Below are 24,126 nucleotides of genomic sequence, written 5' to 3'. Positions count from 1 at the left end.
GGAAAGAACAGACACCACGCATTCATGCAAGTAGTACTGCTCGACGGTGCAGACACCGTGTGCCATTTCCCCAGAAGCTAAGCGTCTGCTGTCAGCGGCGTTTCCGTCTTAGCGACTCGTAAATACATTACGTTTCTTGGGTTAAGAATGGGAACCATGTCCCAAAACCCCAGCTCTCAATCAACATTCTACAGGAATGTAGAATGTCATCTTTCATGAGCTTAAGATGTAAGACTTACGAATAACTACGTGACTTCCGCCTCAACAATTAATCCTTCTTCGCGTTGATGTCACAATATCCATGCACAGTTCTCGACAAATCACGCTGGAGATTTACCTAATCAAAAACTGTGCCTTCGTAGTGTGTGAATATGTTGATGGTCTATTGAATACTCTAATATAGAACACATACGTGAGGAACGGAGGTTGCGCACTGATACCACAGAGGTAATTCTTAAGACTGAGCTTCTTCAAAATAAAAATGAAAACAGTGCTGTTCCAGTTAGCACAGCTCTTTGCATTTGCAATTCATTTTTTGATATTGATGACTATCAAAATATGAACTACAAACGCGAAAGAGCTGTGGTTAACGGTCAGGTATGTCAGAAATCTTGGTAAGAAGAAATTAATAGAAGACGTGTTGCGGAAACGTCGTCTACCATATACTCACTACAAAAGAGAGAACATGAAAGTGAAAGGTTGGCATGAAGTTTTGATCATTACCTGGTAAAAGTAAGGTCACATAATTAACTTTATGCCTGTTTGCAGATTCGTCTCTCCAATCCTGGAAAACACTGAAATCCCAGAACCAGAGTACCGTAACGTGCCAAAACAAAGTGGCTGGGCCCAGCTCCACTCTACCAGTCGCCTAGAACTATTCTCTTGCTTTTATAATGTCTCTTGCGACGAAGAACTCATGAAAATTAGGTAAGAGAGTGGTGGCGGATACTGAAGCACAAAATCATTTTTTCGATGTATACGGGAATGGGACTTAACTGGAATGCTGATATTCAATAGTATTGGCACAAAGTATATGTCGCTGTGGATTCCACAATTGCTTTAGTTCTGTGTCAACTGACTGGTAAGCAAAGCGGGTTGAAGAGGTATGTGATGCTTCCGATATCAAAAACTAAGTCAAGTTTTCAAAGAACTTGGCAGTAAGAGTCCATTTATCAGTCTGACTGTGAAACTCTCTCGCCTTGATGCATGCAATCATCTGGTTCGTAAGGCTGAAATAAAGTCGTTTTATCTTCTCCTGAACCAATCTAACCCACAACTGTTGTAACTTTACCTCGTTGTCTTGGGTACCAACACCAGGACAGATTTCACGTCCAAGCTGGTTCCACACGCGTGCTACCGGAGACAGATCTCGCTGGTGACGGAACAACCTCAACATTACGCAGACAATTCACAGAGACACGAACTATGTGTGGACGAGCATTGCTCTGTTGAAAAATGGCACCACAGTAATGTCACATAATCAAGCAGGATTTCCGTAACGTACCGTTGTTTCATCAGAGTTCTCTCTGTCAGTAGAAGCTGTGACCTGAAGTCATACCCGACAGCTACCCACACCAAGACACTAGGAAAGACAGCGCTGTGCCTCTCCAAAACAAGAAGAAATTGGAACCTCTCCACAGGTAGCCACCCCACACGCCGACGATGGTCATGCATCAGCACAATGTGGCGCCGTTCATCAGTAGTCCATGCCATTTGTGTTGTGTCAACGGCACCCTACACATGGGACGGTAAGTCCCTAGTCCGACTTCTGCCATTCATCAACCAGTAATGTGGATGACGCAGAATATTACTTGCTCTCGGTCGACAAGCGCAGATGTGGAGGGGTTTACTATGAGCTTGGTGTCTTATACGACGATCTCCCCATGTGGCACTCAGACATAGGCGAAGCAAAACTTGGAATAGAGTATGGCTGCCCTCAAGCAATCAAAATCGGCTAGTGTTACATTTGAATCACACGCAGATCTAGATACTGCTTATCTGACCGGGAGGCCGAATAGAGACCCACAATGATACCCTTATTGATGCAATTATTTACCAACAGCCGTATGTATTCTAGAAATTTATTTTATGAACTTCTTATGTGCTACCAGTTTCGGCATTACATTGATACCATCGTCAGGCCCCACACGTCATAGTCGTAAAATGGCTATACACAGAAGGAGCCATATAACTGGATCCGTGAATCAAATCGTTATGCAACAGCTCTTGGTGGCCAGTCTGTGGTCAGTATTCATGGATATGACAGGGAAGATCATTTGAAGCAATAACGGACAGATACCGTATTCCGAATAGTTTCCGAGATAAATCAGATGTGTTGTAGATTGTTATTTATTTTCTGTATTATTGAACACATTGTCGGATGTACACTTTCACAAACGTACAACAGTCAGTAAACATAACGTTTTAGTAAGTACCAATTGAAAAATACACGTTTCTATCGCATTCACCTGTAACATGGGAACCTTCTCATCGCACTCCCCTCAGATTTAGCTGTGGACAGCCCGTCAAAAAACTGAACAGGACGAAGGTGTACTGAACTGTGAAAAAAAGCGAAAGAGAAACTGTGAACGTTCTAAGTAGATGAAGTGTAAATCAGAGCATCGGGGAATAGAATGGTTAAGTGGTCGAATTGGACTGCAATGTGGACGAGCCGAGTTCAAAACTTACTCGTACTATTTCTTCTTTTCCCGCTGTTCGCTGTATTTAAATTTGTCTGTGCCGTGATGTAACGTCAGCTTTCAACAGCGAGGTGTAAAGAATGGACCTAGAATGAAATATGGTTCTGCACTCTATTACCAGTCGTAAGGCAGTGGCTTCCGACTAGGAACCGCAAACGTTTGATGACTACACCGGACCACGTGGTCTACGAGTGTCACATTTTCGATGACGTTGCCGCAGAGTTAAGGAATTCAATGCCAAATACAGATACCTTCCATCTAATCAGGAACCCAGTTACCTTCACTACCATCGATAGATTAGCCAGCGAGGTATCCGCCATCGCCAGGATGCGTACTGGCCGACCGCCGTGACGATCGGGATCCGTCGCGTCCAGGACTAGGGGGATGGTGCGAACTTAACGACTGTAGACACAGCACACCGATTATGACTTGGCAGGTAAAATTACTAGTAGGAAATAGATAGTAGGATATTTTTAAAGACGTGCAGCGATTTTCATCAAGGCCAGCCCAGTTCCAGGGGCACGCCCACTGGGATTAGCTCGGTGGGAACGGCCAAGAGATAGTAGGTTTGTATTTCTACTGGCACACATGTAACGCTGCAGGATGTAGTTGTTAGTAGAGTAGGATTGAGTAGATAGCATGGTAGGTTAACAGTAGGTCAAATAGTAGCAATACCCATAGAGTAACTAACCTTCCATCCTGTAGTTGATACTAACAATAAGTAGAGTCTTGGTAAACGCTGCTGAAAATTTGTAATTTTGTATATTACTTCGACCCACTAATGTCTTAGGTGGTGGGTTGCTTTGTGTGATATTGGTTTTGATGCATAAAGATTTTCTTTAAAAAAAAGTTTGATGACAAGTCAAAGGAATCCTCCACCAGAAAACACTTCTGGTATTCACACATAACATTAGTGACATTACGTGTGTCATATGCTAGGAATCTCTTATCGACGCCCATAATTCGTAACCTGGTGAGTGAGATATGTCTCCTTGCCCGACTTAGGTGTACGTATGAATGTCATCAATCCCAAGGAAATGATGACAACATAGTAGTTCGCCACGTAAGCTGCAACAAATGACCGCAACAGTTTCACAATAACAGACTTTCTCTGTGCTCTATCAAAACATACGTTCTTAACGATTTTGAAGTTGCGTTACGTTTAGAATTCCTTTGTGGTTGCGTAGTCCACACCTGTTTGTTTGCAGTTTTCATTTCTGTGAGACTTCTATGTGGTATCTCACATGCTCTGACTATTCATCACATTTACTTGCGACGGTAATATATTCTTACCATATGACCCACATTTTATAAGCACTGTATAGTATAACAACTGCCAAGACTTCAAAAAGAGAACATTTCAATAACCGGATGGACAGTTCATCACGCTGAGAAAAAACAAATTGCACATAGGAGTTCTGAACGTCTCCATGACAACTTAACCAACACGCCATGGCTTTTCCGTTTCTCTCGATGTGGCACTTGTTAATCTTGGACCGTTCACTGCTTCTACTTTGCTTTTTTTACAGTTCACTACATCTCGCTCCTGTTTTCATGCTTGATCTGTGTTCAGTTTGTGACGGGCTATCCACTGAGCCATCTTACAATTAAATCTGACAGTGGTGCAATAGGGAGTTTCCCTTTTAAGCATTATTGTAGACGTCACACTAAAGCTGTTGTACAGTTCATAATAATTGTTAGAATATCCCTCCATCAACTTCATTGCATTTGTGCACTCATGGAAGAACATGTGCTGCTTGTTTGAGTGAGGGAAGCAGCTTCCATGATGTGACCGAACAGTTCATCTCCCGTATTCACCCTTCGTTTGCACACCTCAGACTTCATACAGCTCCATAAACAAAAATCTTATGGTGTAAGGGCCGGCAACCTTGATGGCCTGTTAACTGTACTCTCACTACCAATCAACCTATTTGGGTAAGTGTGGTTGAGATGTTCCCTCACAGGTTTGGTAACATGTGTAGCGGCTATCATCCTGGAAGCGTACCGAACACCACGTGGCCAAAGGGCATCCTCAGAATGTTCAACGAACTAATTATCCAAAAAAATGCAAGTAATTTTCTCCCGTTATTTGCTCTTCTTAAATGACTGGACCTATCAAATGTTACAGATCGTGCTGCACCAAACACTGATCGAAGCACGAATCTGGAAATGGTTTCCACTGTGTGTGTGGATTTTCCGCGAACATCGGTGGTTATTAAATGTGTTGTGTATTTCATTCTGCGTAAATGTGGCTTCATCAGTGAATAGTTTTTTTTTTTTTTTTTTTTTTTGAGTCATCAGTCTCCTGACTGATTTGATGCGGCCCACCACGAATTCCTCTCCAGTGCCAACCTCTTCATCTCAGAGTAGCATTTACAATCTACATGCTTAATTATTTACTTGATTTATTCCGATCTCTGTCTTTTGCTACAGTTTTTACCCTCTACATCTCCCTCTAGTGCCATGGAAGTTAGTCCGTGATGTCTTAATAAATGTCCTATCATCCTGTCCCCTCTTCTTGAGAGTGTTTTCCACATACTCCTTTCCTCTCCGATTCTACGCTGAACCTCCTCTTTCATTACCTTATCACTCCATCTAATTTTCAACAATCGTCTGTCGCAGTGAGTATTAAATGCTCCGATTCTCTTCTGTTTCGGTTTTCCCACAGTGCATTTTTCACTACCATACAACGCTGTGCTCGGAACCGTGCGTTCTCAGAAATGTCTCCCTCAAATTAAGTCCGGTGGTTGATGTGCACTTCTCTTGGTCAGGAATGACCTTTTAGTCAGTGCTGGTCTGCTTTTGATGTCCTCCTTGCTCCGTCCGTCATTGGTTATTTTGCTGCCCTTTTAACAGAATTGCTTAACTTCATCCACGTCGTGAGCATCAATCTCGATGTTAAATTTCTCGGTGTTCTCATTTCTGCTACTTCTCATTACTTTCGCCTTTCTTCGATTTACTCTCAGATCATGTTCTGTACTCGTTAGACTGTTCATTCCGTTCAGTAGAATAGTGTTAATGGAACCAAACAACGGCTGCTATTTAACCGGTCACAAAATTAAAAACTTGTGGCATTGTTGCCAATGAGAAATTTGTGCACACCTTGTGCGGAAATGGATACATATTTTTTGCATATAACGTTCATCGTACATGTGTCGGCGGAACCCTGATAGGTGGAGAAAGTAGCCGTGCATTGGCAGTTGGACTACCCCACACAATATCAACAATGTGTTGCTGTTCCTGCACAGATCGTTGACCTACACGTTCACAAGGAAAAAAATGGAAATGAGCATATGGAATCGTTGGCCGGGAGGCCCCATCCAGTGAAGTTCGGCCGCGAAGTCTAGTCGTATTTCAGTCGACGCCACGTTGGGCGACTTGCGCGCCGCTGATGAGGATAAAACGATGTTGAGGACAACGCAACACTCAGGCGCGAAGCGAAGGAAATTCCAGCCCGGCCGGGAATAGAACTCGGGCCCGCTTGCATGGTAGGCGAGCACGTTACCACTCAGCTGAACAGACGGACTACGTGCAAGAATTGGACGTGCTGGAAAGCGCCAACGGTATTCTTCGGCAGCAGTAGAGGCAATACCACCACAAAAGCCGTACATGTGTAGCGTCTTAATATTTTTTTCTCTCTGATACACTCTCAATCCCCCGCATGACTTCACTCACAACAGACTATCAACAAGTGCGCGTTAAATAGGCTAGTTTAATGCCTGCAATAAATTCCAAGGTAAGAGGGTGAAAGCGAAGACACACGTTGTGCTAAAATAAAATTTCTAAAAGGTTGACTTGGTAATAAACAGACGCGTGGGACTCTACCCAAAAAACGTCGGTACATTAAATGTGTTCTATCTCGGAAATTATTCAGAATAGAACATATGCCCATAAAAAGCTTTTTGCTTCAAATTAACGTTCCCGTCTTATCCCTGAATATTGAGCAGTCCTACTGTGACACTCTGCCTACCCAATCAGATCTGGTAACAACACTAAAAAGAACCAACCCAATGCGCTCTGGTAGCAGTTCTACTTGTCACACAAAATTAAAAATCTAATCATTTACATGCCCACTGATAGTGTGTATGTGTGCCATGTTGAACTAACATCCGATCATGTCTTCTGGGGGCTTCTCAAGTCTTGTCAGGCAGTATATTTTTATGCTGTTAATCACATTTTTTACCACTGACACCCGCCAATTTATTTTATGTTTTGTTCAAACACCAGTTTATTATAGTTGCGTGCTACAGACGCAAATTTTAACCGACAGGAAGAAGATGCTGTGATATGCAAATGATTAGCTTTTCAAAGCATTCTCACAAGGTTGGCGCCGGTGGCGACACTTACAACCTGCTGACATGAGGAAAGTTTTCAACCGATTTCTCATACACAAACAAGTTGACCGGCGTTGCCTAGTGAAACGTTGTTGTGATGCCTCTTGTAAGGACTGTGTGTTGTGTGATGTCCTTAGGTTGGTTACGTTTAAGTAGTTCTAAGTTCTAGGGGACTAATGACCATAGATGTTAAGTCCCTCTTGTAAGGAGGACAAATACGTACCATCACGTGTCCGACTTTGATAAAGGTCGGATTGAGGCCTATCACGATTGCGGTTTATCGCATCGCGACATTGCTGCTCGCGTTGGTCGACTTCCAATGACTGTTAGCACAATATGGAATCGGTGGCTCAGGAGGGTAATACGGAACGCCGTGCTGGATCCCAACGGCCTCGTATCACTAGCAGTCTAGATGACAGGCATTTTATCCACATGGCTGTAACGGATCGTGCAGCCTCGTCTCGATCCCTGAGTCAACAGATGGGGACGTTTGCAATACAAAAACCATCTGCACGAACAGTTCAACGACGTTTGCAGCAGCATGGAGTATCAGCTCGGAGACCATGGCTGCAGTTACGCTTGGCGCTGCATCACAGACAGGAGCACCTGCGATGGTGTACTCAACGACGAACCTGGATGCACCAATGGCAAAACGCCATTTTTTCGGATGAATCCAAGTTCTGTTTACAGCATCATGGTGGTCGCATCCGTGTTTGGCGATATCGCGGTGAACGCACATTGGAAGCGTATATTCGTCATCGCCATACTGGCGTATCACCCGGCGTGATGGTATGGGGTGCCATTGGTTACACATCTCGGTCACCTCTTGTTCGCACTGACGGCGCTTTGAACAGTGGACGTTACATTTGAGACGTGCTACGACCCGTGGCTCTACCCTTCATTCGATCCCTGCGAAACCCTATATTTCAGCAGGATAATGCACGACCGCATGTTGCAAGTCCTGTACGGGCCTTTCTGGATACAGAAAATGTTGGACTGCTGCCCTGGCCAGCACATTCTCCAGATCTCTCACCGACTGAAAACGTCTGGTCAATGGTGGCCGAGCAACTGGCTCGTCACAATACGCCAGTGACCACTCTTGATGAATTGTGGTATAGTGTTGAAGCTGCATGGGCAGCTGTATCTGTACACGCCATGCAAGCTCTGTTTGACTTAATGCCCAGGCGTATCAAGGCCGTTATTACGGCGAGAGGTGGTTGTTCTGGGTACTGATTTCTGAGGATCTATGCACCCAAATTACGTGAAAATGTAATCACATGCCAGTTCTAGTATAATATATATGTCCAATGAATACCATTTTATCATCTGCATTTCTTTTTTGTGTAGCAATTTCAATGGCCAGTAGTGTAGTTATTCCTAATAACCATACTAGATTTTAGTTTTTAATGTGAACAGATAGGTGCCGCTTCGTACAGTTACACAATATTTATTCATGTAAAACGTATTCAGTTGCTTCAGAGAATTACCGACTTCTGACAACACATATTCCAATATTTATCCAAAAAAGGTGTTCCCATACGGCCTTCAAGGTCTACTGTGGATCCTGATCCATGACAAAATTTAGGGACTCTGCAGCATTGACAAGCAGTCGCCTGTAGCTGAGTTTGATGACCTGCTGAAATTGCGCCCACCATCTTCCAAATCACTGCTAACCGTGGGAAGACTGTCAAGCACCAGTTGAAATTTAATATGAAAACAGAACGAACCATTTCTTTTTTAAACTTTAGGAAATGTAACTGTATCGCATTTTTTGCTGGGATATCACACGAGGTACATTCTGTCACCCTTCAAAAGAATTTTCTTTCTCCGCGCACATCGGGCCGACCGTTACTTTGCAGATGTGTTGTATATGTATGCGAAGATTGTAGGTTAGTTAACTTATGCCTGTAGAGTGCAGTGCCATGTTAGTATTTTAAAATGATGATGAGAAATGGGAGAGGGTGAAACCCATTGCCGGCGCAGAGTCAACTCCTCTCGAATAGGCTTTTGGTCCCGTTCCTCACAAGTGACTATTCATCAAATTGCGTGCATATGGAGTATCGTCTCAGTTGTGTCACTGGACTCGTGATTTCCTCTCAGAAAGGTCATAGTTCGTAGTGATAGACAGTAAATCATCGAGTAGAACAGAAGTGATACCTTGCGTTCCGCAAGGTAGTGTCATAGGCCCTCTGCTGTTCCTGATTTATATAAATGATCTAGGTGATAATCTGAGCAGCCGCCTTAGATTGTTTGCAGATGACGCTGTAATTTACCGTCTAGGAAAATCATCAGACGATCAATTCCAATTACAAAATGATCTAGAGACAATTTCTGTGTGGTGCGAAAAGTGGCAATTAGCACTGAACAAAGAAATGTGCGAGGTCATCCACATGAGTTCTGAAAGAAATCCGATAAATTTTGGGTATACGATAAATTGCACAAATCTAAGGGTTGTCAGTTCGACTAAATACCTAGGAATTACAATTACGAGCAACTTAAATTGGAAAGACCACATAGATAATTTTGTGGGGAAGGCGAAACAAAGACTGCGCTTTCTTGGCAGAACACCTAGAGACAGCCTAAAGAGACAGCTACACTACACTTGTCCGTCTTCTGCTGGAATATTTGTGCACAGTATGGGATCGTTACCAGGTATAATTGACGGAGGTCATCGAAAAAGTGAAAAAAATGGCAGCTCGTATCGTGTTGTCGAGCAATAGGGGTGAGAGTGTCACTGGTTTGATACGCGAGTTGAGGTGGCAGTCACTGAAACAAAGGCGATTTTCTTTACGGCGAGACCTATTTATGAAATTTCAATCACCAACTTTCTCTTGCGAATACATAAATATTTAGTTGACACTCACCTACGTAGGGAGAAATGATCATCATAATAAAATAAGGGTCCGCAGCTCGTGGCCGTGCGGTAGCGTTCTCGCTTCCCGCGCCCAGGCTCCCGAGTTCGATTCCTGGCGGGGTCAGGGATTTTCTCTGCCTCGTGATGACTGGGTGTTGTGTGGTGTCCTTAGGTTAGTTAAGTTTAAGTAGTTCTAAGTTCTAGGGGACTGATAACCATAGATGTTAAGTCTCATAGTGCTCAGAGCCATTTGAACCAATAAAATAAGAGAAATCAGAGCTCGAACTCTTTCCCACGCGCCATTCGAGAGTGGAATGGTAGAGAAGTAGTATGAAAATGGTTCAATGAACCCTCTGCGAGGCACTTAAGTGTGAATTGCAGAGTAACCATGCAGATTTAGATGTAGAATAACACCAAAGGAGCAGCCGGGCTAATGTCTGTCACCCCCACCCTCCGAATGACGGATTGCCATCGACATTATCAGAGGCCCTGACACTGTGGAGAAGTTTGGAATGTAACACACTACAATGGTAAAATAAGACTGTTGATCGTGAACTATACGCCGCCTCCATCTTTTTCGTGGCCGCCCAGATATTGGCAGTGAAAAGTTCATCCACCATCAGTATTCGAACTAGTTTACCTCCGAGTCAAGCACTACCTTACAGATGTGCATTAGCTACCTCGTCTACGGAGGTTTGTTTTCAATAGCGATCTACGTAACACGCCGTGATTTATTCGACTATAAAGAGAACATTAACATGCTTCCGGAACAAATCAGTGCGTTTCCTTGACTGAAACTTCCATTCGGTCGGTGTTTCTCGTAAAATTCTGTCATCATCACTTTATTTGTAAACAGTATCTTCTTCGCATATGAATCATCTAATGAGTAGTAATCAAGCTGAGGTATCTTTAGGTAAAGCGAAAGGTTGTTTTCAATATCTTATTGTTTACTTTTCTTTCATCATCCATTTCTCACACAAGAGAACTGGGACACTGGGACAGCTGTTATACTAACCGGTTATTATCATCCAACTCCCAGGCGAGAGGTTACACACCGAGAATGCTTAGGAATGGATTTCCTAACCTAAAATTCACCACTTAACTAAAGGTAATTTCTTCTTTTTCAGATATTGGTTCAAATGGCTCTGAGCACTATGGGACTTAACATCTATGGTCATCAGTCACCTAGAACTTAGAACTACTTAAACCTAACTAACCTAAGGACATCACAAAACACCCAGTCATCACGAGGCAGAAAAAATCCCTGACCCCGCCGGGAATCGAACGCGGGAACCCGGGCGCGGGAAGCGAGAACGCTACCGCACGACCACGAGCTGCGGGCTTTTTTTAGGTATCAAATTTCTATAAACGACATCGAAAATAATTTCATATTAGAAACGGACGAGGTTTAAAATATATTTACATCTCTCGTCACGGCAAATCAGACAGCAAAACCGCTCTAGTTAATGAAAAACGAGGCTTATTTAACACTTTTAGTAACATTATATAGAACACAGATTTTCCACCAGATGTAATACCTTGATAGTTATCTATATGGTGTGACTTTGGTGATGATGAACTTACATAGTAGTGTTGAAAGAGGAACAATAAATAACGAAACTTAATATATAAAATACTGTACACGTCATTTGAAGCAAGACGGCGTCTTAATATCAAAGGTGGGTGAGTAACACATATTACCTGTCTTATGTAAATCAGTTTAGAACCACTGAAAATCTCAGTCCTCGTGCATAGCTAATATTACTGTAATAGTCTAAAACTTTAAGGAAGTTGAAATTAATTCTTGTATAGAAAGCTACAAAATATTCGTATTGAGAAAAGAAATACGTAACAAGAATTTTTCCGCAGTTAGAGAGTTTGATATTGGAGACCGTAAACACGTTTCATTTTTTGAAGTTTTACTTTTAATTCGAGGAGAAATTTTATTATTTTTAATTAAATTCGAGTGTTACTTCGGTTTAATTATTGCAGTTGCTGTGGAACTAATGAATTAGAAACGGGTGCCAAAGAGGTGCGAATGCAATATGTTGCTGCTTGCTTAATGTAGTTCGGATCGTTAGTTACTGATAATTGGTCATTGCTAATTACAGTAACGCATTCGCCTCGGAACAGTGCCGCGCGTCAGCTATCGAACACGTGACAACCTCGTTAGGAGTTCGTCACGAAACCCGAACTGTTAACACGTGATTTCGCATCGCAGCCGTAGTCTACGAGGCTCTACAATCGCACACGATACATCATGGACGAAATGCTTACGCGCAAATTCAGACAGGTGTGAACTTCTCTTACAGAGACGAGGAACTAGCCATGTACTGTCACAGTAGTACTTTGTACCTCTTTAGACTTAGCGTTTCTTGGTGCAGAGCGCTATTACTGCTTTCAGAACTATTAAGTCTAACCGATGCGAAATGCCACTCTGACTGTGCGACTTGCACATTCGAATTCAAAGTTTTTCATACGTAATGGCAAATAACAATGTCACGATGTAGACTGTATTTAGTCCGTAGACACTGGATACGCCTTGGTAGGACTCAGTCGGGTAGGAAGAACCTATCGAAAATGGACGTCCTGTGGAACGTGACGTAATGATGGTGTGGAGTATGATGTCGGCGCTTATAACAGCCAAAGACAATACGTATTATGTTTCTATATTATATTTTCGAATATAGGTTGTGGTGATAGACACCTTTATCGTAGTTCCAGTGCTAGATTAGCTTGGAAAGAGAAATGTCGAATGTGAGTTGGCGAAGTCAAGAAGTCAGAATATTAAAATTTAGTTGTGGTGACACGGTGACTTGTATCGTTGTCCGAGATCCAACCGTTTTGAAAGGAGGCAGCGCGACTGCTACGGTCGCAGGTTCGAATCCTGCCTCGGGCATGGATGTGTGTGATGTCCTTAGGTTAGTTAGGTTTAAGTAGTTCTGAGTTCTAGGGGACTGATGACCATAGATGTTAAGTCCCATAGTGCTCAGAGCCATTTGAACCATTTTTTGAAAGGAGGCAGTATGATAGTGACCGGGCAAATCTATCTGGCAAAGCGAGAATAACTGTAATTCTTGTTATGGCGCTGGCTTTACGCATAATGAATTTTATTGAGTGCCTTATGTTTGTCACGTCGGTGACGTCATGGATTAAAATCAATGTCAAGTATAAACTATATTGAAAACGTGGAAATAAGCATAGCTGATATAACTATTCCATGCTAGAGGGCGCCTGCAAACAAAACTGAAAAAAATTAATTGATTGACATAAGCCTGCTCTGGTTGCTTTCGTAATCCACGTCTCTATCTTGAATTGCACGAAACATAAAATGTGTTCTGCCGGACATACTTCTTTGTTTCTACGTACCAGTTTGGCTCCACGGCATTTCTAAATGTGTCTAGTCCAGAGGAACCCAAACATTTTGTCTGACGGAACAATTTGAGAACCCTTGTACTTTGATGTAACACTTTGTTTATTTTTAAGGTTAATAAAATTTTAAAATTTGAACAAAACTTGTTTTACTCACTGTTTACAAACTTAAATCATAACTAACGACGAACAATCGTAATAAAATTAATAAAAACCAATTATGATCGTAAAATTATCGAAAAGAAACACCGTCATTAACAGTTTTTCGAGAAAAACTTTATCACTTCCTCCGGAACACCAGCCTTTCACGGAACACAGTTTGGAAAACTCTTCTCAAATCTTCGTTGCTGACGAGGCAATAGCGTGCACCTGTCTCCGTATCGATATTACTCGAAGTTACGTCATTGTTACGTATCTTTTTGTGTTGGAGAGTAGTTCTTGAGTGACCATTATTTGATGTAAATGGACAGCGTTTCGCAAGATGATTCTTTTCCCAATGAATAAAGCATTGCTCACTTGAAAGTAGCGAATGAAAGCGGCGATTCGTTTTGGATAGTAAATTTCAGCCGCCTTCCAGTTCACCAGTCGTCGAAACTCTGCAGGTCTTCCTGCATTTCAGTACAGAGTTTTGGAGGTAGCCTTCCAACTTCATTTGCATTGTAAAGAATTAAAAATTTGTTATTCCCATGGAGGCAGCACGAGCGCTGAGCCAAGTAGGCCAAGAAACAAGACTCCGGGAAACTGGGAAAGGCATTTGCGCGATATTATTTCTTCAAGACCTTGCTACAACAAATAGCTTGGATGGCGTTTTCATGTCAATAATAACAGCGTGTACTGTTTATTGTAAGTAATATACAGGAAACTGTGAAGGTTAGGTTCTTTACATCGTGGAATGAAAACTAGTTCTCAGAAAGCCACACTGCTGATGAAAGTCAGCTACTGCGCTGTATAGCGCCGGTTCCAGTCGGTCACAAAAATATACGATGGACAGGGTTCTGCGTCAGTTATTTGAGGTCAGACGTGGGTAACAGCTAGCTTCCATCCGTGACATGAAACGTCACAAATGGTGACTGAGAGTTTAATAAGTGAAAAACATATAAACAGGGTCATCCGCAATCGCTATTATAACAGTGGTGAGATTTATTTCGTTTCACATCTACATAAAAAAAGCGCTTGAGCGCCTATAGATTAACATGGACAAGAAACAAGAATTACAATGTCCTGTCGTAATGGCAGCGAAGCTAGGCTGTGTCAATAAGATCTGCGCGAATGCAATCGTAAACACTGAGAAATAAGAACCATACGCATAGCTTTAGCTTCAGTAGAGCGAGTAGCCATTAGTTCAAAGCGTAATTGACGCACAAAACTGTTTTCGACCGGACTTACCGGATTTCAGTGCCCTGTGGTAGCAGTGCATCTGCCCATGACACCTCTATGCTGGCTACAGTTTTGGTGCAGACGTGTGTTATGTGTCCATCGCTCTTCCTCCAATGTATCGATTCCCATTTCAAAACCTGGGAAGTGCATTAAATTTTGCAATGTAAGTCTTCAGACAAGAGAATTCACGCCTCCTAAGGGACAACTTGTTTAATGAGCCCATCATGGGTAAGCTGTCAATGGCCGTGTCGAAATGGGTACACCGGTTCCCGTCAGATCACTGAACTTAAGTACCGTCAGGCGTGGCTGGTTCTTGAATGGGTGACCATCCATATACACCACTCATTCTTCGCATTTTTCCCTCTGCCCTTATTTTAGTGGGAACACAAGTGGTGGTGACGTGAAGTCCTGATCACCATTCTTTGCGCCAAACGTGCTGGATTCAATTCCAAACCCCTCTGCAGTGACTTATAAGTGAAGGCAGGCAAGCCTCGTGATGGTGTTCCATCGTTGGATGAGGACATCAAGCTTGGGGGCAGCCATGATCTGGTTCCAGTGTTGTGAACGGCATCACTTCTGACACCACGGTTGCAGGGTGTCGATGGTCGAACCCGGGACTCCAGATGGACGAGTTGAAGCCGGGACCCACCGTTCCATTTTTCGTCCGAAGGCCGAGCAAGTTCAATAGCGTCAAGGGGCAGTGCAGGGTGATATAGCGGTATTCAATAGCATTGCTTTATTCACATAATTTACAAAAGCGTAATGTTGGCGCGCCACCCGCGCGCTGTTCCGCGAGTCCAGCCGGCTCAGCAACTCCTGGTATGCCAACACCACTGCTGCCGTCCGCAAGGCCACTCAGCTGGAACTCATCCGCGCTCGCTTGGTCGCTGCCCGCCAAGCGTCGCGTCTTGCGTCATGTAGCTCCCTGCTATTTCAAAGACTGTTGCAGTCCTGGTCCCCATCACCCCCCCCCCCCCCCCCCATTTGGCCTGCTCTGTCTGACCATGGGATGAAGGTGATTGTACTGGTCTCCCATGCCGCAGCTTGCCGCTTTTGTGTTTGCCAGATGCCAACACCCGCCACTGTTTCTGTCTCTGACGTTGCTGCAGTGCTGCCACGCCTCCCGCAACGTACGCCTCACCCGGACCCCGGTATGCCAGGTGGGAAGCGAATGTGGCCCGTCCTGGACCTGCTGCAGACTGCTGTCACACCCTCCTTCAGGCAGACCATGCAATTTGCAAGTACCCGGCTGCTGTTCTGTCCCATCCCAGTGTTGTACAGCTCAAACAAGTACATGGAAACAAAGTACAGATTTACATAGAATATTTACAACATCACTGCCAGACTGGCCACTATAAGCGTAGGAGAGCACAGGTCCGTCCCGATTCTCGACTGACCTGGCACACTGCTCAAGCTACAAGTGCTTGACTATTTATATTGCTTCTCCCCTCACTTCTGACATAGTGTCGGAGAGAGACCAGAAACTATGGCAAGGATAAATTCCCATACGTCAGCCGTTTACACATTGCCCTCCTCGCTCTGGCCTACTGCCTCGCCTCATACATCGCAATAACCTCAAGCAACGCTGTAGTTTCCTTGCCTCATTGTTGCACTACTCAAAACACATCGTGCATGCAATAGCGCCATGACAGCTCCGAGCCTTATTTACCCCGTCTGGCCCACTGGCTGCCAAATATTACTACGCACTGCCAGCGGCCCCGGACTTCATCGCACAACCGTGCCTTTACTGAATTTTAACAAAATTCCCCTTCTCTGCGACTAAGAGTAATACTAGTGCAGCAGTCTTTACCGAAATAGTTTGCGCTGCATTCTGCATTTTAATTCATAATTAGTGATTCTTCCGCCTTTGAGGGGCAGTTTCTCATCACAGGGCAAGACTGTGCCCCAAATTCCTGTTCGCTCCTCCACACCCTCTGACATGCCACTGGCGGAACTTCATAATTTTGTTCAAAATTTAAACAGTGGCAGGGTTCAAACCCGTTATTAAGTTGTCACCCCTAGACCACTAATGTGTCATACAATGGATAGGATGAGAAATAACTTTGGTATTAACAACGAACGCCATATATTCTGGAGTGAAGTCGGAGTTCTAACTCATCCCATAGATTTTCCATAGCCTTCAAGTTGAGCCTCTACATCTACATCTACATTTACATACATACACTGCAATCCACTGTATGGCATTCCTTTCCTATTTTACTCGCAAACAGAATGATGGAAAAACAACTGTCTATATTCCTCTCTATGATCCCTAATTTTCCTCATGTTATCTTCATGGTCCTTATGCTCAATGTACGTTGGAGGTAGTAGCAAATGCTGGTTCTCTAAATTTTCTCTATAGTGTTCCTCGAAAAGAGCGTCGCTTTCCCTCCAGGGATTCCCACTTCAGTTCCCAAAGAATCTCCATAACACTTGGGTGTTGTTCAAACCTGCTACTAACAATTCTAGCAGCCCGCCTCTGAATGGCTTCGATGTCTTCTTTTTATCAGACCGACGTCGGCCATTCGCCTTCTCTGCCACAATCATCACACGCTCGTTCCATTTCATATCGCTCTGCAAGGTTATGCCGAGATATTTAAGTGATGTGACTTTGTCAAGCAGGGCACTACTAATACTGTAACTGAAAATTACTGGGTTGTTTTCTCCTATTCATCCGCATCAACTTACATTTATATATATTTAGTTCCAGCTAACGTTCATCAAAGCAATTAGAAATTTTTATACTCCTACACTCACTCAACTTAGACACCATACCGTTCACCGCAGCATCATAAGTAAACAACCGCAGATTGCTGCCCACCCTGTACGCCAAATCGCTTCTGTACACAGAGAATAATAGCGCTCCTGTTACACTTCCCTGGGCCATTACTGACGATTTTTTACTTGTCTCTGATGAACACTCCCCGTCGTGGAAAACGTACTGGTCTCTATAAGCCACTCATATATCTGTGAACTTATTCCATTTGTTCGCAATTTCTTTAACAGTCTGAAACAGGGCACCGTGTCAAACGCTTTCTGGAAACTTTCAAATATGGAATCTACCCGTTGCCCTTCATCCATAGTTCGCCGTATATCATGTGAGAAAAGGGAAAGCTGAGTGTCAATGAGTGATGCTTTCTGTGGATTCCGCAGCAAACCCATGTTAGGGACACTGCTCTGTAATGTTTCAGGTCTGTTCTTTTGCCCTTATTATATACAGGAGTCATTTGCGCTTTTTCTTGTCGTTTGGGACTTTGCGCTGGACGAGAGATTCGCGTTAAATGCGATCAAAATAAGAGGCCAACACTGTAGAGTACTCTTTAAAAACCAAAGTTGGTTTTCATCTGAACCTGGTGATTTATTTGTTTCTATCTCTTTGAGTTGTTTCTCTACACCAGGGATGCTTATTACCGGGGTTGGGATTCTTAAGTGCAAATTTCAGACGGGAAATGGAAGGGGAAAACTGCTCAAACAAGATAAAAGAGCGATGAAAGGTGCTGGTTTATTCAATTAATTGAACGATTTATCTTTCCTCTATTCTAGTTTATTGAACTACAGACAAGTACATCAAGTGACCGCTCATCAAAAGAAGTAACAAACATGAAGCTGTTATATTTCAAGACATTAATGATCTCTACATTTTTATAATTAAGTCTCTGTCTATTAGGAGACCGAACGTTATTGTATATGCTAAAGCTTCTTTCGACAGTGACAGGAACCAGTGGGACAAACATTGTATTCACTCGAAATGGCAACTCTACAGATGTGGCGATTTCCTCAATGTCTAGATTCTTCTGAAGACTAAAGTCTGTCTTTGGTAAAGCTATGTAAGTCCTCCCTCACGGAGGCAAAAATATCCCTTTTTTTTTCTTTTCCAGATCCTGTTCTTCTACTCGTTTAATAGCTGCAGTCAGATACTTGTAACTATGGACACAATATAGTTCTATCTGCAAATTATGTATTTTCTCCGGTAACAGAATTTGCTGTGCCTGGGAAATTGCACCTGCGTCCGCTGGATCCAAAGGCAGCACAAAGTGTCTAATTTTGTCGAAAGTCGCAGACAATATAACAGCACACTCAATCCAAGAACCCCAACGGCTAATGACACCGAAATTTGGAAGGAATTGGCTAGATGTTTCCTAGTGGGCAACAACACGACTTAGAACTTTCGGTAGAATCTTCCTTAGGGCGGAGATAAACTGATTTACGATGTAGTATTCGTTCCTTGTGGATTCACAAACTCTGTGAAGGGCATGAAACAAGCATGTCACGTGCTTCATCTTAGGAAACAAAGGTTTCAATTGATTAACAGCTAAAACCACGTATGGGGCCTGGTCCTTATCCACAAGAAGTTTTTCAGACACGATTCCAGTAGGGCAGAGTTTTTGGCAGAGGTCCATAAGTGATTACATTACTGTACCGGCATTCTCTTTCTGCAGCTCATACATTTTAACAATGTGGGCTTAACTTTCTTACCCACTAAGAAAAAAATAAAATTTTCAAAACAAATCGTTCCATTGAGTCTACAGTTTCATCCGCAATGATTCCCACATCACAGTCACACGCTTTTTCCCTGATCCATTGTATGGTTTCTTGGCAAACTGGCTCCATGTAGTTTTTTCTTAAAGTACTCTCGCCGGGCATTGACATCTTTGTGTGTTTTTCAAGAAATTGCTTGAAGGCTGGATGGTTCACGTTACTGAGTGGATTTCCTGCTTATGTAAGAGCTGCACACAAATCGATGTTTAATTCCTTCAAATTTTGTCTTTTTGAAGAACTCTGTTGAAACACAATTCGCAACAGGTATTGCTGCGATTTGTTTGCTTGAAGAGTCTTATTCGTTTGATGCTTAGAACTGGAAAGGTGTTGTTTGGTGTGATCTCGCTGGTGTTTCTCATCTAAAAAAAGTTCCTGAATCGGAAGATGTACATCGCATAACAGCTCGATCATTGTCTATGTAATCTTGTTTGCTTTCCTGAGCCAGAACAATAAATTAGGCCTAGACATCATTAGCATATTAAAATGTAATAGTCTACACGATTAGTAATGTAACAAAGAGCTAACACCATTTCATTTGCTAACCCAATGCGACCGTCCCACAGCACTCTTACGCCCACTCGCTCACTTGATATCCACACACCGCAATAATTGCCATAATGTTCTCATTCGTGTTGGAGCTGCAGTATCGGCGATTTCTAGTAGCACCGAACAAAACCCAATCTCAGTTCGCGGAACTACGCCAGTGCAGTTACTGCCGTCTCTAGGTGACCATGTCCAGCCTCCACACCTCACATTGACAAGCTCACATTCACGAACAGCATGCTACTGATTCTGGTGGGATAGAATCACTCACGGTCAATTGCATTATTGCGGGCTACTTTATAAAGGTAAAGCGAGAGAAATAGGTTTTCTCGAACACATAATTATTTTCCATTGTTACTGGTGTCCTTTCAGCTTTCGCGCGGCATTTACTGAAAGAGAAATGTTCAAATGTGTGTGAAATCTTATGGGACTTAACTGCTAAGGTCATCAGTCCCTAAGCTTACATACTACTTAACCTAAATTATCCTAAGGACAAACACACACACCCATGCCCGAGGGAGGACTCGAACCTCCGCCGGGACCAACAGCACAGTCCATGACTGCAGCGCCTTAGACCGCTTGGCTTTACTGAAAGAGGTAGGCATAATATTTGCATGGACACAGCAAGCTAAGGAGACGTTAGTTAAAATTTAAATATTTTATATCGATTAGAAATCATATAGAATGAATTGGAATGAAACTTAAAAGAAAAAACGGAGAAAAAGGAGATTAAGGGCATGGTTTGAGGAGAAAGGGATAAAGGTCGCAAAAAAGGGAAAAAGGTGCGTGAAAAAATGTCTCTTATCACAACTAGAAACAAAATTTCGCACTGTGATATCTTCCAGAACAGCTTTAATTTACCCTAAGAAAAAGGTGCGCACCTAAAATTCCTAACCCTGCTTATTATTGTACTATCTCGTCCTTAAACGTTTCTACTCGATGGTCAAACGGCGTTATGTTTGTGCGGTTCTCCCGCACGAACAATTTCTTGAATGTGAAATTTAAAACTTCGGCTTTGATTTTGCTGTTTTCGATTGCCACTCCAAACTAATCAACAAGTTATCGGATAGAAGCCTTGGATCCACTTAGCGATTTTACATAGGACCATAATTTTCGCTGTTTCTCTGACAGTGCTTTTGCTAAAGTATCACGGTGGTAGTTGTTGTATGGTTCGCGCATAGACCTTTTCATAAACGCACGAATCTCTACCAATCTTTGCTTGCAGTTTTTTGCGTGTTCTCTTTTGGACCGAGAGTGTAACACCCTCTGCTTCCTCAGCAATTTCCGAATCTCGTTATTTAACCATAGTGCGTCTTTCCCGTTCTTAACCCACTTATTAGGCACGTAACTTCTGCTTAAACTTCGCCCATAATTCCTCAACGTCTGTCCTACAGAAACTACGTGATGTCTTATGTGGAAAAATTTATACTGCTGCATCATCAGGTGCATTATACATTTACTTATACAGCAGCTGATAGGTTATGTACATTATCTGTGGGTGCCAGTGGGGTTAAGAATCGAAAAATAAACCTGTGTGGAAGGATAAATCTGTTACAATGTGAACATTATGTGAATAGCATGATTAGGCAATATATTAATACGTTTACTTACGTTTCTGTTGGCGATTTGATTTTCTATCACACAGAGCACAGTAACAGGTAAATCACAACTTAGCATTTCCACAAACATCTGTTTACATCTTTCCAAAGAGTTATAAATTTTGACATAAACCACAAACAATTTCAAACACAGTAATATACACTTGTAGTGAAGATGAGAAATTTTATTGGCAATATGGAGGATGTTACATGGATACTTAATGAAAACTATTCTGTCAATGAAATAAACATTTAATGTTGGAGCAGTTTTTGTAGAAGTGAACATTGTTACCTTCAAGCTCACCATTTAATAATACATATTCATGTGCTGTGCCATGAATGAACATTTCCAGTCCTTCTTATAAGTCCATTTGGTGTCCCTTATTCTTTTTATGTAATTATGAAGGTCATTCGCAGTATCATGGAATGGGTGGCCTGTGTCTTTTATGTGGGTGGCTATTGCTGATCTATTGTAATTGTTAGTGTGGTAAGCATTTATGTGTTTATTTTATCTTGTTTGGAAGTCTCTCGCAGTTTGGCCTGTATAGAGGGATCTGCAGATATTACATACTATTTTATAGATGCCTGATTGTGAGTGTATATCCGTGTGCGTGTATATATTGTGTCTCAGTGTGTGTTGCAGTTTGTTGTGTGTTGTAAAGGCAATGTTACTGTCGTGTGGTCTGAGAATGTTTGCTATTTTGTAGGAGAGTTTGTCTGTGAAAGGAATGCAAGCTGTGGGTTTCTTTTTCGTTTCGTTTGTGGAAGGTGGTTTATTACTGTTTTTCCTTTTTTGCTTAAGGTTATCAATTAATACTTCATCATAGCTATTTGCTGAAGCTGTGATGGAAGTATTAATTGATACCCTTACGCAAAGTATGTCGGGGACCCATAACAGATGTGACTAACAGGGGTACCGAAAGTATACAAAGAAGTAGTACAAATGTTGACAGCTTTGTTTTGGCTTACGTGAGAGTAATAAGGAAACGCTGATTAAACCTGAATTGGCAGACACATGAACACAGAGGGAAATTATTTCCAAAAGCCTACTTACGAACTTTTAAAAAGCACTGTTAAATGAAGAACCTGTAGATAAACTTCATCCACTTGCGTAGAAATCCCACAGCGGTCGAGGAGGCTTGATTGAAACAAATTACAGAAAATTAAAATAAATTTACAAAATACGAAGCTAATCCCCCACAGTACACAAAACATGTCAAAACTCAGTTGCAGAAACAACGGAAATCATGCTTAATTTAAACGAAAGCAAAATCCCCAAGATTGGCGATCTTTTAGAGAAGCTCGATATTTGGCGCCTACTTCGATACGAGAGGCTTATAGTAGATTCTACAACGAAACTTTGTCTCAGAACTTGGCAGAAAATCCAAAGATTTTTCTGTCGTATGTAAATTTAGCTAAAGTCAAGACACAATCAGCGTCTTCTCAGCGCGACAGCAATGGAAATACTACCGATGACAGTGCTGCTAAAGCAGAGTTACTAAATACAACCTTCCAAAATTCCCTTGCCAAAGAAGACGAAGTAAATAATCTAGATTTAGAATCAAGAACTGCTGCCAACATGAGTGACTTGGAAGCAGATACCCTCGGAGCAGTGCAAGATCTTAATTTGCTTAATATGAGGGTTGGAACTTTAATAGTGGCAACTATTTATTTACAACTCGTACAAAAGAGATACGTGTTTCAACATTTTACTGACCTTCAAAATAGTCACCAGTATTGTGTGTAGCCCGTTGCCAGTGACGTGGAAGTCGTAGGATACTCTTAGCAGTGCCAGTTGTGTTGACAGTTCGAGCAGCGCGGTCTATTGCCCGACGAATTTGTAGCAGTTCTGAAGCGAATGCCTTGAATTGTTTCCTTTAGTTTAGAAATCGAGTTGAACTCTCGAGGGCTTTAGTCAGGGGAGTGCAGTAGGTGGTATAGCAATTAGCAGCCCCATCAGTCAAACAAATCAGTAACACTTTGCACTGCACGTACTTGAGCATTGTCCTGCAAAATGATGGTCAGGACCTGCAGAAAGTGTCATCACTTCTGTCTCTAAGCTGGTCGTAGGTTGTGTTCCCAAAATGAAAATTTGAAACACGTACAAGCTGTAAATAAATAGTTTCACTATTAAAGTTTCAACCCTCGTAAAAGCAAGTCTTCGGTTACAGACTCTATACCAATTTGGTTCCTGTCAGAGTATGCTTATGCAGTAGCTCCAGACTTAACAATCAATACAACCGCTCGCTCGACTGAAGATTCGGTCCCAAAGACTGGAAAGCTGCACTGGTCACACCAATATTCAAGAAAGACAGTAGGAGTAATTTATTAAATGACAGGTCCATACCAGGAACGTCGATATACACTATGTGAGCAAAAGTATCCGAACACCTGGCTGAAAATGACTTAAAAGTTCGTGTCGCCCTCCATCAGTAATGCTGGAATTCAATATGTTGTTGGCCCACTCTTAGCCTTTATGACAGCTTCCACTCTCGCACGTTCAACAAGTGCTGGAAGGTTTCTTGGGGAATGGCAACCCATTATTCACGTAGTGGTGCACTGAGGAGAGGTATCGATGTCTGTCGGTGAGGCCTGGCACGAAGTCGACGTTCCAAAACATCCCAAAGGTGTTCTATAGCATTCAGGTCAGGACTCTGTGCAGGTCAGTCCATTACAGGTAAGTTATAGTCGTTTAACCACTCCGTCACAGGCTGTGTATTATGAAGAGATGCTCGATCGTGTTGAAAGATGCAGTCGCCATCGCCGAATTGCTCTTCAACAGTGGGAAGCAAGAAGATGCTTAAAACATC

Source organism: Schistocerca piceifrons, chromosome 1 (genome assembly GCF_021461385.2).
Source record: "Schistocerca piceifrons isolate TAMUIC-IGC-003096 chromosome 1, iqSchPice1.1, whole genome shotgun sequence".
Taxonomy (NCBI): Eukaryota; Metazoa; Arthropoda; class Insecta; order Orthoptera; family Acrididae; genus Schistocerca; species Schistocerca piceifrons.
Note: the sequence above shows the minus strand (reverse complement) of the source record.